This window comes from Podarcis gaigeae (assembly GCF_964106915.1).
Source record: "Podarcis gaigeae genome assembly, chromosome: 11".
Taxonomy (NCBI): domain Eukaryota; kingdom Metazoa; phylum Chordata; class Lepidosauria; order Squamata; family Lacertidae; genus Podarcis; species Podarcis gaigeae.
Window position 1 is genome coordinate 3,959,433 of NC_139687.1, and position 13,001 is coordinate 3,972,433.

The 13,001-nt window shown below is 42.1% G+C and overlaps 1 long non-coding RNA gene across 1 annotated transcript; it reads right to left on the reverse strand.

Moving 5' to 3' along the window:
- Window positions 1-8,217: 8,217 nt before the first annotated feature.
- LOC310826831 lies at window positions 8,218-12,871 on the reverse strand. The gene is made up of 3 exons (XR_014556005.1): window positions 12,760-12,871; window positions 11,985-12,135; window positions 8,218-8,841 (listed from the first exon to the last, which is right to left on the reverse strand). It is a non-coding gene; the product is annotated as an uncharacterized lncRNA (long non-coding RNA).
- Window positions 12,872-13,001: the final 130 nt, after the last annotated feature.

Genomic DNA, 13,001 nt, shown 5'->3' on the forward strand with positions numbered 1-13,001 from the left:
ACCAAGATGATCAAGGGTCTGGAAACCAAGCCTTATGAGGAACGCTTGAAGGAGCTGGGTGTGTTTAGCCTGGAAAAGAGGAGATTGGGTGGAGATATGATAGCCATCTTCAAATATCTTAAGGGCTGTCACATGGAAGAGGGAGGTTGTTTGCTCCTGCTCTGGAAGGTAGGACTCAAACAAATGGCTTTAGGTTACGAGAAAGGAGATTCTGACTAAAGATTGGGAAAAACTTTCTGACAGGAAAAGCCATTCAGCAGTGCAACGGGTTCCCTCGGGAGGTGGTGGACTCTCCTTCCTTGGAGGTTTTTAAATAGTGGTTGGAGGGCCATCTGATGCTTTGACTGAGATTCCTGTACTGCAGTGGGTTGGACTAGATGACCCTTAGGGTCCCTTCCAACTCTATTAATCTCTGATTCTATACTAGACAGATGGGCCTGATCCAGCAGGCCTTCTCTTATGTTAACAGACAGGATAGCTCAGCTGGTTAGAGCGTGGTGCTCATAATGCCAAGTTTGCAGGTTCGATCCCCATAAGGGACAGCTGCATATTCCTGCATTGTAGGGGGTTAAACTAGATGAGCCTCAGAGTCCCTTCCAACTCTACAGTTCTATGAGTCTATGATTTCCCACTAAGTCACACTCAGAGCAGACCCACTGAAATTCATCAACTTAGATCTAATGTACGATCAATCTGCAGACAATTTCTAAATGTAGGGTGGTTGAGCCCTCTCTCTGTCTGAAAGCCATGCTAACCTTCCTAATCTTAAAGGTACTGGGCATGCTGTTGTTGCTTATTGAGGAGATTTAACTCTGTGCATTCTGAGAGACGTTGCTTTCTAAGACTAAACCATGGTAGCAACAAATCCTTAGCCAAGGGTTAAGCAACCTGAAAATGCTGAATTCATTCTCTTAATAACAAATGCTCTTACCTAGCATGAGCAGGTGAAAAATAAATTGGAGCTCCTGCACCTTTAATGCACCCTGTATGACAAGTTGCACCTGCTGAAATTCCCTCTTCAACACAACTATTAATGGGGCAGATACCACCATTAACTCAATTCTGTTCAGTCACAGGATAGGTAACTGATAGCACTAGCTTTGGGATTATGCCTGCTAAGCATGCACACTAAGAATGCACATTATTGCAACCTTAGCGCAACCCATGTCAACTCTATGCTTCAGTCTCCCACTGATTTCAAAGAGGCTTACTCCCAGGTAGACGAGTGCAAAATTGCAGCTGTAAAGTAAGCTCAAGTTGACAAGAAAGAATTATGATATATATTTATTTTTTGCCCAAAATTTCATTTATTTCCATTAAAAACTGGGAACTCTTCTTCCCACTGCCTCAAGATGTATGGACATTTTGTATCTTTAAACTTTCAGAAATCTTTAAAACAGATTTCTTTGTGTATGCATGACTGGTGCAAATGTTATTTTTTGTTGTTGATCTCAATAGTCAAAATAAGTGCATTTTATTTATTTGTTTATTTATTTATTTATTGTTGCTCTGATGGGAAGAGGTTCAAAATAAAGAATACTGTACTCCTCAACACCATCCACTGCCATCTTCTGGCCATATTAAAAAGAGCAAGTATTTTTAAAAGCCACTGGAAGTAGAAAAGAGTGCTCAGAATTTAGTAAAAATAACTGCAGTAACAAATTAAGAAAACCTACTGACAGTTCACATGTAGAATAATTCTATTCTTCAGTTTAATGATATTTTCTTTCACCAAATTTTCATCTACCAAGTTAACAAAAGTCAAATAATTTTAATAATTTTAATACTGCCGTACTAACAGGATTTTTAAACTGCAGCAATTACAATGATTACAGCGGCACCTTTTGCAATATGGCGATCACAAGAATTGGTGCGATAATATGCAATGGTCTACGGGAGTATTATCTCTCACTTGCTGATTATATTCATGGTTATTTCAATACCATAACCCAGAGCTTTCCAAACTTTTCATGTTGGTGACACACTTTTTAGATATGCATCATCTCACAACACAGTAATTCAGTTTGATTAGCAAACCAGAAGTTAAAAGAACCCCTTTCCAGTCCTGGGAGGAGTGCAAGGAGCATTCATGCGACACACCTACACACTGCAGCCGACACACTAATGTGTCGTGGCACACAGTTTGGAAAGCTCTGCCATAACCAATTCACCAGTTCAGTGATGTATTCATACATACTGGTACAGCAATGTGTGTGTATTTCACTTTGTGCTCTCTGAATTATCACATTTTAAGGCTGCTTGGTCTACACACACACAGTACTATCAGAAGGTTGGCAGTTCAAATCCCCGTGACGGTGTGAGCTCCCGTTTCTCTGCCCCAGCTCTTGCCAACCTAGCAGTTTGAAAGCACGCCAGAGCAAGTAGATAAATAGGTACCGCTGTGGCTGGAAGGTAAACAGTGTCTCTGAGCGCTCTGGTTTCTGTCATGGTGTCCTGTTGCGCCAGTAGCGGTTTAGTCCTGCTGGCCTGTGGACAGACTCCAACTCCCTCAGCCTGAAAGCAAGATGAGCACCACAACCCATAGTCACCTTTGACTGGACTTAACCATCCAGGGGTCCTTTACCTTTTTTTTTTTTTTTACTATAAGTAAATATGAATTATTCAAGCCCCATTATTTATGTTGCCAAAACGGCACTATCTACACAAATGAGGGAGATATCAATAGGTTTGGGGAAACCTAAAGGTTTGCAGAAGCAGAAAAAAAACCCTCAGTAATGATGGAGCACCCCAAAACTGCCCAAATGAGGCCTCAGCATAGGGAGTAGCCAAAGACAACAAAGAATCCTGGGATAGCTTAAAGACTAACAATTTCTTATCACATAATATTTCATGGGCCAGAAGTGTTATTCTAAATTGGGAGGCATATATACACACATGGTTGGAAGGTGGAATGAAGAAGAGTGTGGTCTTAAGGAAACATGAATCAAGAGTCAATATCTGAAGATGCATGGTGTAATCATAAATTAGGAGGCATACACACACATATGGTTAGAGAATGGAATGGAAAGGAATGAGATCAAACAAAATGCAAAGAGTAAATAGTGATACTTACTTAAAAGCCAAAGAGTTACCATGACAATTGAAAAGACAAATATATGGCATCGGGTCAACTAATTAACATGTGTGGTCTGATTAAATCTTGATTTAAGTCACTGGTGATTGAATTGAATTTCCTGATTAATTGTAATTCAGCAGTTTCATGCTTTGAAATTCCTTTGTTTGAGGATGGCCACCTTAAGAATTGCTATAGTTGTTGCTGTTATTAATAATTCATTTTTTTACCTGCCTTCACCATAATGCCTCAGGGTGGGTTACAGCAATTCAAAACATCATATTAAAAACAGTTAAAAACAAATTACAGTCACAGGAACAGTTACAATTCAGTTTTGCTGCAGATGGCCATCTCTTTTTCCCTCCTGGAAAAAGAGCCTGTAGAAATCATTGTGGTATCTGGGGACAGAAAATTCAAATATGCTGTCTGCCCCCAAAGGTAAAATAGTGGATTAAGCAGCTGACAATTGCCACCATTTCTTAGTAACCAACACTGCCATCTGAAAACGCTCCCAATTGCTGTACAGTGGAACTTTTTCAAACATCATCCATTCTGGAAGTCTGTTTGACTTCCGAAACATTCAAAAACCAAGGATCAAAGGGCTGGCAGCAAAATCCTTTGCAAAAATGGAGAAATGCGCCTCAGAAGCTGTTCAACCTCCGAGGCGCATTTGAAAATGGAAGCATTCACTTCCAGGTTTTCGGGGTTCGGCTTCCGAAACATTCAGCAACCAAGACATTCGAAAACCGAGGTTTGAACGTATTTCAGAAGGACTAGTCCTTCATACTTCACCATGAAGAACCAACAAAATAGTAACCATGAAAGGGAGATAAATTAAGTGATTTTGAAGTATTCAGATTTTAAGCCATTATTCCACAATGCAAAAGATAAAAATCACCTGAAAACTGGTAGTGCCAGCAACTGTTTTTTTTTGTGTGTGTTTTTTTAAGTCCCCCCCTACACACCAGTACCTCAGTTAAAAACACCTTTATTTTGGAGTATGTCTCAGAGATTTACTTAGTATTTGGTATGAAGCTCCACATAACAGCAATTCTAAGTCCTGGCCAGAGAACAGCAGAATGGAGTAAAGTCACAAAATTCAGTATTAAAACAAATTGCAGCCATTTGCACTGGAAAAGGTGGAGGGTGGAACAGTTTTTACGGTACTTCTTTTTTGCTGCACCAGTTTCAGGCTGGTGCAGCTCAAGGACTGAGAATCCGACACCTAACAGGATCTCCAGGGCTTTAGACTTGTAAGTTCTGATGGTGGGTGAATGACTGCTGGTGACAGCAGCAGCAGGGGACCCCCCAGCAGCGTCTTTGACACCAACGGGGAGGGATCCTTCCGCCTGATCCTACCCTCTTCTTGCAGCAGAGACTGGAGTTTAGCATTGTAACGCTTGGGATTTGTAATGTTTGGGATTTCTGCCTCACATAGCATTCCAGCTGTCACCCCACTTACACACATTGGACTTATGTGCTACTCCATCTATGCGCAACCCCAGGAAATAATTACATAAGGTGATTTAAACTGCAAAAAGGTGAAAAAGCCTGAAAAGAGTGGGGAAAGTGTCAGAATGGTGCAAAAAGAATAGGAAAGCTGCTAGCAAACTCAAGAACCTTGGCAACTGCAATCCCCTGAGCCTTTGCATCAACCTCTGAGGACTGTGGAGAGTGAGAGACTGAGAAAGGAGGTTTAGAGGGAGCAATTGTTGTGGATTTTGGTGGATTTTCAGCCCATGCTATTGACCATACTCTATTACACCAAGAATCATTGTTCAGCCCATCACTGCTTTTCCAGTGGAATAACAGCAACCATGAGTCCCACGAAGCTTTTAGAAATGGCATAGCTCCCATCAGTCATGTTGCCTACAGGCAACTCTCCCAGTAATTGCATAATATTATCACTAAGCTAAGAAGTGGCAACAATCTTTAAATGAGGCTCCAGTTGAATATATTTGGGGAAAATGTGTATAAAAGTGAAGACATTAGTAAAAATAACATAAACTTGCATTTTATTTGAGAAATTGCTTGCAAGAATGTTTACATTAGTCAAAACTGCAAATAAAAATACGTTTATTAGGAGAAATTTGCACTAAAATGGTGAAGAATTTCCAGGTGGCTTTTAAAGTAGTAATTATAACAAATTGCTACAAAATGTCGAGAACAGAATTTAATACAGTGGTACGTCGGTTTTCGAACGTAATCCGTTCTGGAAGACCGTACAAGTTCCGAAACGTTCGAAAACCAAAAACTTAATACGGAAGCCTCAATACAATATGGAAAACTCAATATGGAAGCTGCGGGGCATGTTTGACTTCTGAAAAGTGTTCGAAAACTGAAGCAGTTGCTTCTGGGTTTACAACATTTGAAAATTGAAACGTCCGTCAACAGAGACGTTTGAAAACCGAGGTACCACTGAAAAATGAAAAACTGAGAGAACAAAAATTTGCAGATCCTTCCATCTCTCTTTAAGAGTCATTAGCATTTTCTCATCGAAGACTTGAATCCTTTGAGAAAGTATAGGTGCCTAATACAGCAAGACAGTCCAATTTTTCAAAGAAGATGGACATTTCCCCCCAAGCTGGGAAAGTGCTAACTAGGCTTTGAGAAGGGAGGTGGGAGGATTCTAGGACCCTGTCAGAGCCCTCTTGCCTCCTTCCCAAAGTTGAGCATCTCGCTTACCAGGCTATTTCTATGTTTTCTTTCCATGTTTTATACATTTTTAAAAGAACTTTTTGAAAAGTCCTTAGGGCATTCTTAATTTAAGAAACAAACTTCCCCAAACTGATCACTGAACATAGGTTCTTGTCAGGGCATTCTAAACATTTATTTTTCTTCTAATGTGAAAACTAATATACTTCTCTATATCCAAGTATACAAAAACCACTAGCTCACTTTTGGTGGATCAGTTTAACTTACAATATGATAGGCATAAGACAATCGTAAGTTTGGTATTAAAGGGCATGCTATATATGTCTACTCAGAACTAATCCCAGTGAGTTCAGTGGGACTCAGCATAAGGTTAAAGCTTAATGCTTAGTAGAAAGCTTCTGAATTGGATATCTGTTTAAGAAAAAGAAGCTTAATTTACCAGAAAGTAGACCTGACATTAAACATGGTCAACTTAAAGAAGAAAGCGAATATACAGAGCAACATATACACCCAGAATACAATTATATTGCTAGGGAAAGCAAAACTGTCAATTTCAATAAAATTATAGCTCGCATTATCAGCTTCTAACTTGTGCATTCAGTAATGGGTGACATACGAGTATTGAATCAATACAGCACTAGAGCATGGAGGCACTAGAGAGGGGATGCCTCTGAACAAGGAGTTTAGAACTGTGGTTAACACAAGTAATCAATTATAATTAATAAAAACATTTGGGAAATGTTCTGTCCAAGGAAAAATAGGAAATTGTGTGTCCACCAGATGGTGCTATTTGAATCAACCAATAAACAATTTTCTTCGTTTTTGCTAGAATTTGTTCAATTTACATTTTCCCAAAGAATTTGTAAAACATAATTATACTTCTGTCTGCTATGTTCTGGAATGGTGTCTGTATTTTACCTAGTACTGTACATTTATTTGAAAAATAGTGTCAGGATGATAAGCTCTGCGGCAATACAGCCCTTTGTCTTCCATTTGCCTTTCCTAGAGAAATAACAACCTAATAGAAAGGGAGTAAGATGAATGAATCATCATCATCATCAACATCATCATTCCACTGCCAAACCCAAATGCAGCATTAAAAAAGACAGGAAATTAATTTTAAGCAAAACATGCCATTTCCTCCTTTGTACATTTCATGCAGAACAAACAATAGTCAAACTAACACACTCACTAAGCAGAGCCATAGCTACTGGGGTACTGGGGAGGCTAGCTGGTGGCTTTTTTGCCCCAGGTGAAGCCTCCAGAGGGGCACCATTGAGGCTTCCAGCCTGTGTTTGTGTGTACACGAATGTGTGTATGGGGTGCCAAACTGGGTCATTGACCCAGGTGAAATAAAGCCTTTTTTTGCCCCTGCACTAAGCTAAGCGCTGAATTTGCCTTACCCACATGCCCATGTAGCTGTGGGGTTGAGTCTCCTTACATAAAGTGAAAACTAGACCTGTATACTTAAAAGATTTTCCATTTCCTTTTGCCAAATACAAAAATAGCACACAGAAAGGATAGATTACTTTTGCAGAGCAGGATACCATGAATTATTTTAAAACTATAAATAGATATACCAGACCCTCCAAGGGTCCCTATTTTTCAGGGACGTCCCTGATTTAGAGATGCTGTCCTTGTCTCCGATTTGATCCTGGAATGTCCCACTTTTCCATAGGATGTCCCTATTTTCATTGGACAAATGTTGCTGGGTATGTGATTACCTGGAAGTAAGCAGTACTACAGAAGAGGGAAATGATATCCACTCTAATTCATGTGGAAATCTAGATATGTCAGCTATTATACTGGAATCAGCAAGGGATAACCCACATTATCCCTGCAATGCCAGGTCAATGATTCATAAGACCACTGCCATCCATGGCTTGATCGTGGAGGACTTGACCTGGCATGTGTAACAGAGACCTGGTTGGATGAAGCAGATGGGCCTGTCCTCGCCACTGCTTGTCCACCAGTTTTCTCTTACGCACAGCAACCCAGGCCTTGTGGGAGGGGAGGGGGGTTGCAGTGATTTTTAGAAAGTCATTAGTTTGCACCAGGCGTCCTATTGGGAAGACCCAGTTCTCTGAGTGCATGTTCTGGAAGTTGGGCAATAGGGGCAGTACAGGATTCCTTCTGGTGTACCGACCTCTCCGCTGCACCAAGGATTCCCTGCCCGAGCTGCTTCAGGTCGTGGCGGATGTTCTCCTGGAGACACCTAGCTTGGTTGTCCTAGGGGATTTTAACATCCATGCCGACACGACCTTACAAGGGGCCGCTCGGGACTTCATGGAAAGCATGGCCTCCATGGGGCTGTCCCTGAATAAGTTTGGCCCAACTCATAGTCATGGACATGCCTTAGACCTGGTGTTCACCTCTAGTGACGTGGGTGATCTGACACTAAGTAAAAGTGAAACAAAAGAAGTGCCATGGTCAGACCACTTCCTGGTGCAACTGGACTTCTCTGCGACCCTTCCCCTCCACTTAATGGATCCAAATGGTTTCCAGAGAGTGGTAGGGGATGCTTTATCCCATGTTGATGGCCTTTCAGCCGATTCCCTGGTGGGAATCTGAGGGCAGTGAAACAATCGCTGAGATGGCTAGAGCACCGGTGGTGGATAACTCATTCTGAAGCTGACCGGGCACGGGTTAGAGCTCAAAGTTGAGCCTACGAAGTGGTGGTAGCAACGGTGAAGACTTTATTCACCACCTCTATTGCATCTGCAGAAAACAGCAGCAGGAGACTTTTTCAGGTGGTCTGCAATTTAGTGGAACCACTTGCTCCATCGGGGCCCAGTATGGGCCACATGATCTCCTGCAATGATTTTGCAAAGTTTTTTGCAGATAAAGTCGCTCAGATTCGGGAAGAGGTAGACTCCACCGTGGGAGCAGGGCCAGGGCTGGAGAGTGCTAGAGTCCTGTCTAGTCAAGTTGCGTGGGATCAATTCCAATCTGTTACCTCTGAGGATGTGGACAGGCTGCTTGGACAAGTGAAAACAACCACCTGTCTCCTTGATCCTTGCCCATCCTGGCTTATAAAAGCTAGCTGGGAAGGTCTGGGCGATGGGCTTTGTGGGGTGGTGAATGCTTCTCTCTGTGAGTGAGCCTTCCCAAACCTGCTAAAAGAGGCGGATTTCAAACCACTTCTTAAAAAAACATCTTTAGATGTGGCCAAAATGGCCAACTATTGCCCAGCATCAAATCTTCCATTCTTGGGCAAGGTGACTGAGCAAGTGGTTGCTGAACAACTCCAGGCACGCCTGGAAGAAGTGGACCATTTGGATCCCTTCCAGTCAGGATTCAGGCCTCATCATGGGACAGAAACTGCCTTGGTCGCACTGGTTGATGATCTCCAGCGGGCTAGGGACAAATGTGAGAGCTGTTTCCTAGTTCTGCTGGATCCCTCAGCGACGGGATAAAAATAATAAATTATAATAATTATTTTCTTGGCGGGGGGGGGGTAATAAAGTCTTTCAACAAAAGGGTATATTGTTGTATTACAAAAACACCTAAGAAATAAATTTCATCAAGCTACAGAGCAACTATACTGAAAGGTCATCTATTAGAAATATGCTTACCCCAAATTCTGAACTCCATTCCTAAAAACAATCTACTTGTATATGTTACACTGTCAAAAGAACTGTTATTTTGCCTCCGAGTTCTAGATCTATGTACTAAGAGTGAAAATCAATCTCCTGATCATCTCAGAGCATCTTAAATAAATTTAAAATAAATGAGATCATAAAACTTTGACTGTAATTTTAAAATCAATGCTCAGTACTTCATTGACTTGTTAATGGGGTGTATCTTTTACTTTGGAAATGTTACACTGATAAGATGCACCTTCGGTGTCTTAATGATTTTGGCAGAATGCCTTTCTTTATGGACAGCATGGGAAAGCTTCAGTCAAGTTTCATTGGGGCAGTGGTTTGGGTGTTTTAATTCTAAATTTTAATTGGTGGCGGGATAGAGAGCGGCAAGCGTTGAGGCTCGCCGGGCTGCCTCTTCAACGGAGATGTGTGGAGCGCCATGCGTTTTGCGCATACAGGCTGCTCCCCTCTTACGTTCGCTTGGGGCTGCTCACATGTGCATTGCCATTGAAATGGTGTGCATGTGCCGTGTCTTGTGACTGATTATGTGGGGAGGGGTCAGGTGCATAGTGTGGAGGAGCCAGGGGGCCCATGGCCCCAGGCACAGATTTCTGAGGGGGCGCAACCAGGCACCCCACTACAGAATCCCTCATTAAGGCCAGAGCCGTGGAGACACAAGCCAAGCTGTGCCTGGGCCAGGCCTTCGGGGCTGGTGCAACGGGCTCCATTCACCTTTCGCCCCCCCCAGCATGCATGTGCCCGCCCCAGGTGCTGGCAACCCACACTACACTTATGGGCAAGACTTACCTGCCCCTAATACTTTATTCAAGTTGGCACCCCTGCCTCTGGGCAGGCAGGGAGGACAGTTCTCTTGCATTGCCAATGGCCCTCAATTATTTCTTAATGGCCCTAGTTTGGCCAGGTTGTTTTGCATAGGCCAGCCCAGGAATTCCTCTGCAACATTTATTTCTCCCTTTACATCCCAAGTAAACAAAATCCTACCATTTATTCATTTTTAGGGTTTGGGGGTGGATCTCCCCCCAAAGCTATAACAATATTATGTGCCTTAAAAACACATCTAAATTCAATAAAAGGTAAAGGTAAAGGGACCTCTGACCATTAGGTCCAGTCGTGGACAACTCTGGGGTTGCGGCGCTCATCCCGCTTTACTGGCCAAGGGAGCCCGTGTACAGCTTCCGGGTCATGTGGCCAGCATGACTAAGCCGCTTCTGGCGAACCAGAGCAGCACACAGAAACGCTGTTTACCTTCCCGCCGGAGCGGTACCTATTTATCTACTTGCACTTTGACGTGCTTTCGAACTGCTAGGTGGGCAGGAGCAGGGACCGAGCAATGGGAGCTCACCCCGTCACAGGGATTTGAACCGCCGACCTTCTGATCAGCAAGTCCTAGGCTCTGTGGTTTAACCCACAGCGCCACCCGCGTCCCTCCCTCAATTCAATATTAATGTATAATTAATATTAACTGTATAACTTAGCCTATCTTATATGTTTACTTTTTAGTGCACTGTATATTCTGTTTCGGTTAGCCATAGGGTAGAGACATAGTGATAAACCGGCAACTGGTTTGTTTCACACAAAGCACTAAGTCATGTTTTATTAAACCATAGTTTCAGTGTTCAAATTGCCCGTAAGTTTAACTATGATTGTTTACTACAAACAAACCACAATATGAAACCGTGTGGGACAAGTTATGGTTAACGTGTGATTTGTTAAACAACAAATGACTTAACATTAGACATGAATCAGCGTGTTTACCTGAAATCTTGGTTAGCCCCCATTCTCATTTCTGAGATTTCACTAAGCACCGTCTTTATATTTTTAAGCCTATATTTACAGTCTTCTGTAGAGAAGCACAATTTAAAGGGAAAGTGAGGGTGGGTGGGTGTCAGGGCAGGTTGATGCAGAATTTCATACCCAATAGTAATTGGTGAACCATGCCATAGTCCTGAATCTTATAATTAAGTACAGTATGGTAAACATGGGCCTGGTCTAGTTGGAGGGAAATAATTTGCATTCTAATAATGGAATTTGAGGCTAATTCTCTGTTGCACGTTCTTCCTGACCCTGCCAGATCTCTGAAAAGTATTCTTCATAGATTATTTTTTTTTAAAGTTGAAGAACAGTTGTATAACCATGCTAATAAAATAAAATTTAAATTGAATCAATTATCAAACCATGTTGGTCAGCACTTGCATTTGAATGTAAACCTCATCTCTGGCAGCTATACAAATAAACACTTCAAGGAACACACTGCAGTTTAATGGTATTGTTCCTGCCATTAGCAAAATAATATACTGTACTGTATTCTGATGGTCTATGTGTGTGTTTTGAATGCAGCTATTTATGGACATAGGAACTTTTAGCTATGCCCAAAGGAAATGTTGAATTTTTAAACTTTCAAATTCCAAAAATGATGGGTTGCGACATGACTTGGGAATTGAAAATATATTTTGGATATAAATATAATTTAGTTTTGCTTGGTAAGTTAAATTGTGTAAAATTGCATCAAAATAAATAAAAATGATTGCCAAGTACTTGCAGTTATGTTATGTTATAATTACTCAGCATTACCTGACATTTTCAGAAGGTAAAATTTATTTGGTTTTCCGAAAGCAGTTTATGTACTTCTTCATCAAATGTAAACTTACCATGCTAAATGTTGTCCAGGTGGATGGCCATCTGTCAGCATGAGTGTAGCCAAGAGGGGGCGTCCACAGATATTATTGAAAAGCATTTAATTAACTGAGGTTCTGCCACCCCCCTCCCCATAATGCCTTCCTTTTCAGAAAAAAAGTTCAACTGAAGGAGGTGAGGACAGGTGACCCCACCTAGGCCCGAAGTCACCCCCCCTCAATAATCACCCCAGGCCTCAAAACTGTCCAAAATTCCTTTTGTCTTCTAAAAATCCACAGCTAAAGCTTTCCTCTGTTTTTCTCATAAGATGCTGTGCATAGGCAAAATGTTACTTTTATCAGCACGAGAAGGCTTCAAAAAGCTAATGAATAGGCTCTGTTCAAAGCAAGCCTGAGAATTGACTTTTATCTCATTCAGTTGCAACATCTTGAACCACAAGGCTCCTCAAGCCCCCCTTGGTTTCTCACCCCCTTTCCTGGGAAGAGTCCCCAGAGTCCCAACACAGGAGCTTTCTGTTCATGCTCAGGGGAACTGGAGGCAGGACTTCGGAGGAGGAGGAGAAAGGGGAGGGAACTAGAAGGGGAATATATGCTCTGTGCAAATGACTGTGAACCTGTGCTTAGTTTGTGAACTATCACACTTGCTCCTTCTACCAGTTCATGGATGGTAGAAATAAAGCTTTTTCTCCGAAGCTATTCCTTGAGTGTCTGTTGACTCCCATTTCCCCTTTCCCGGGTGCAATACTTTTTTCCCACCCGAGGGCAAAGCCTCATAAGGCTACACAACAACGTTGGCTGACCCCCCCCCCCATGTCTGTCATGCATGACCTACTTGAGATTCCTGCATTCCAGGGGGTTGGACTAGATGACCGGGTTCCCTTCCAACTCTAGAATTCTAGATAAATAGTTTCTTTTTTAAAAAACACATAGAAACGTGTAAATAACACCCAGAGGGCTTTAGAAATCTTGAAGTGACATCGACGCACCCGGGAATTAAAGGGCTGTGCAGCAGACGGCAACCCTCTCGGTGCA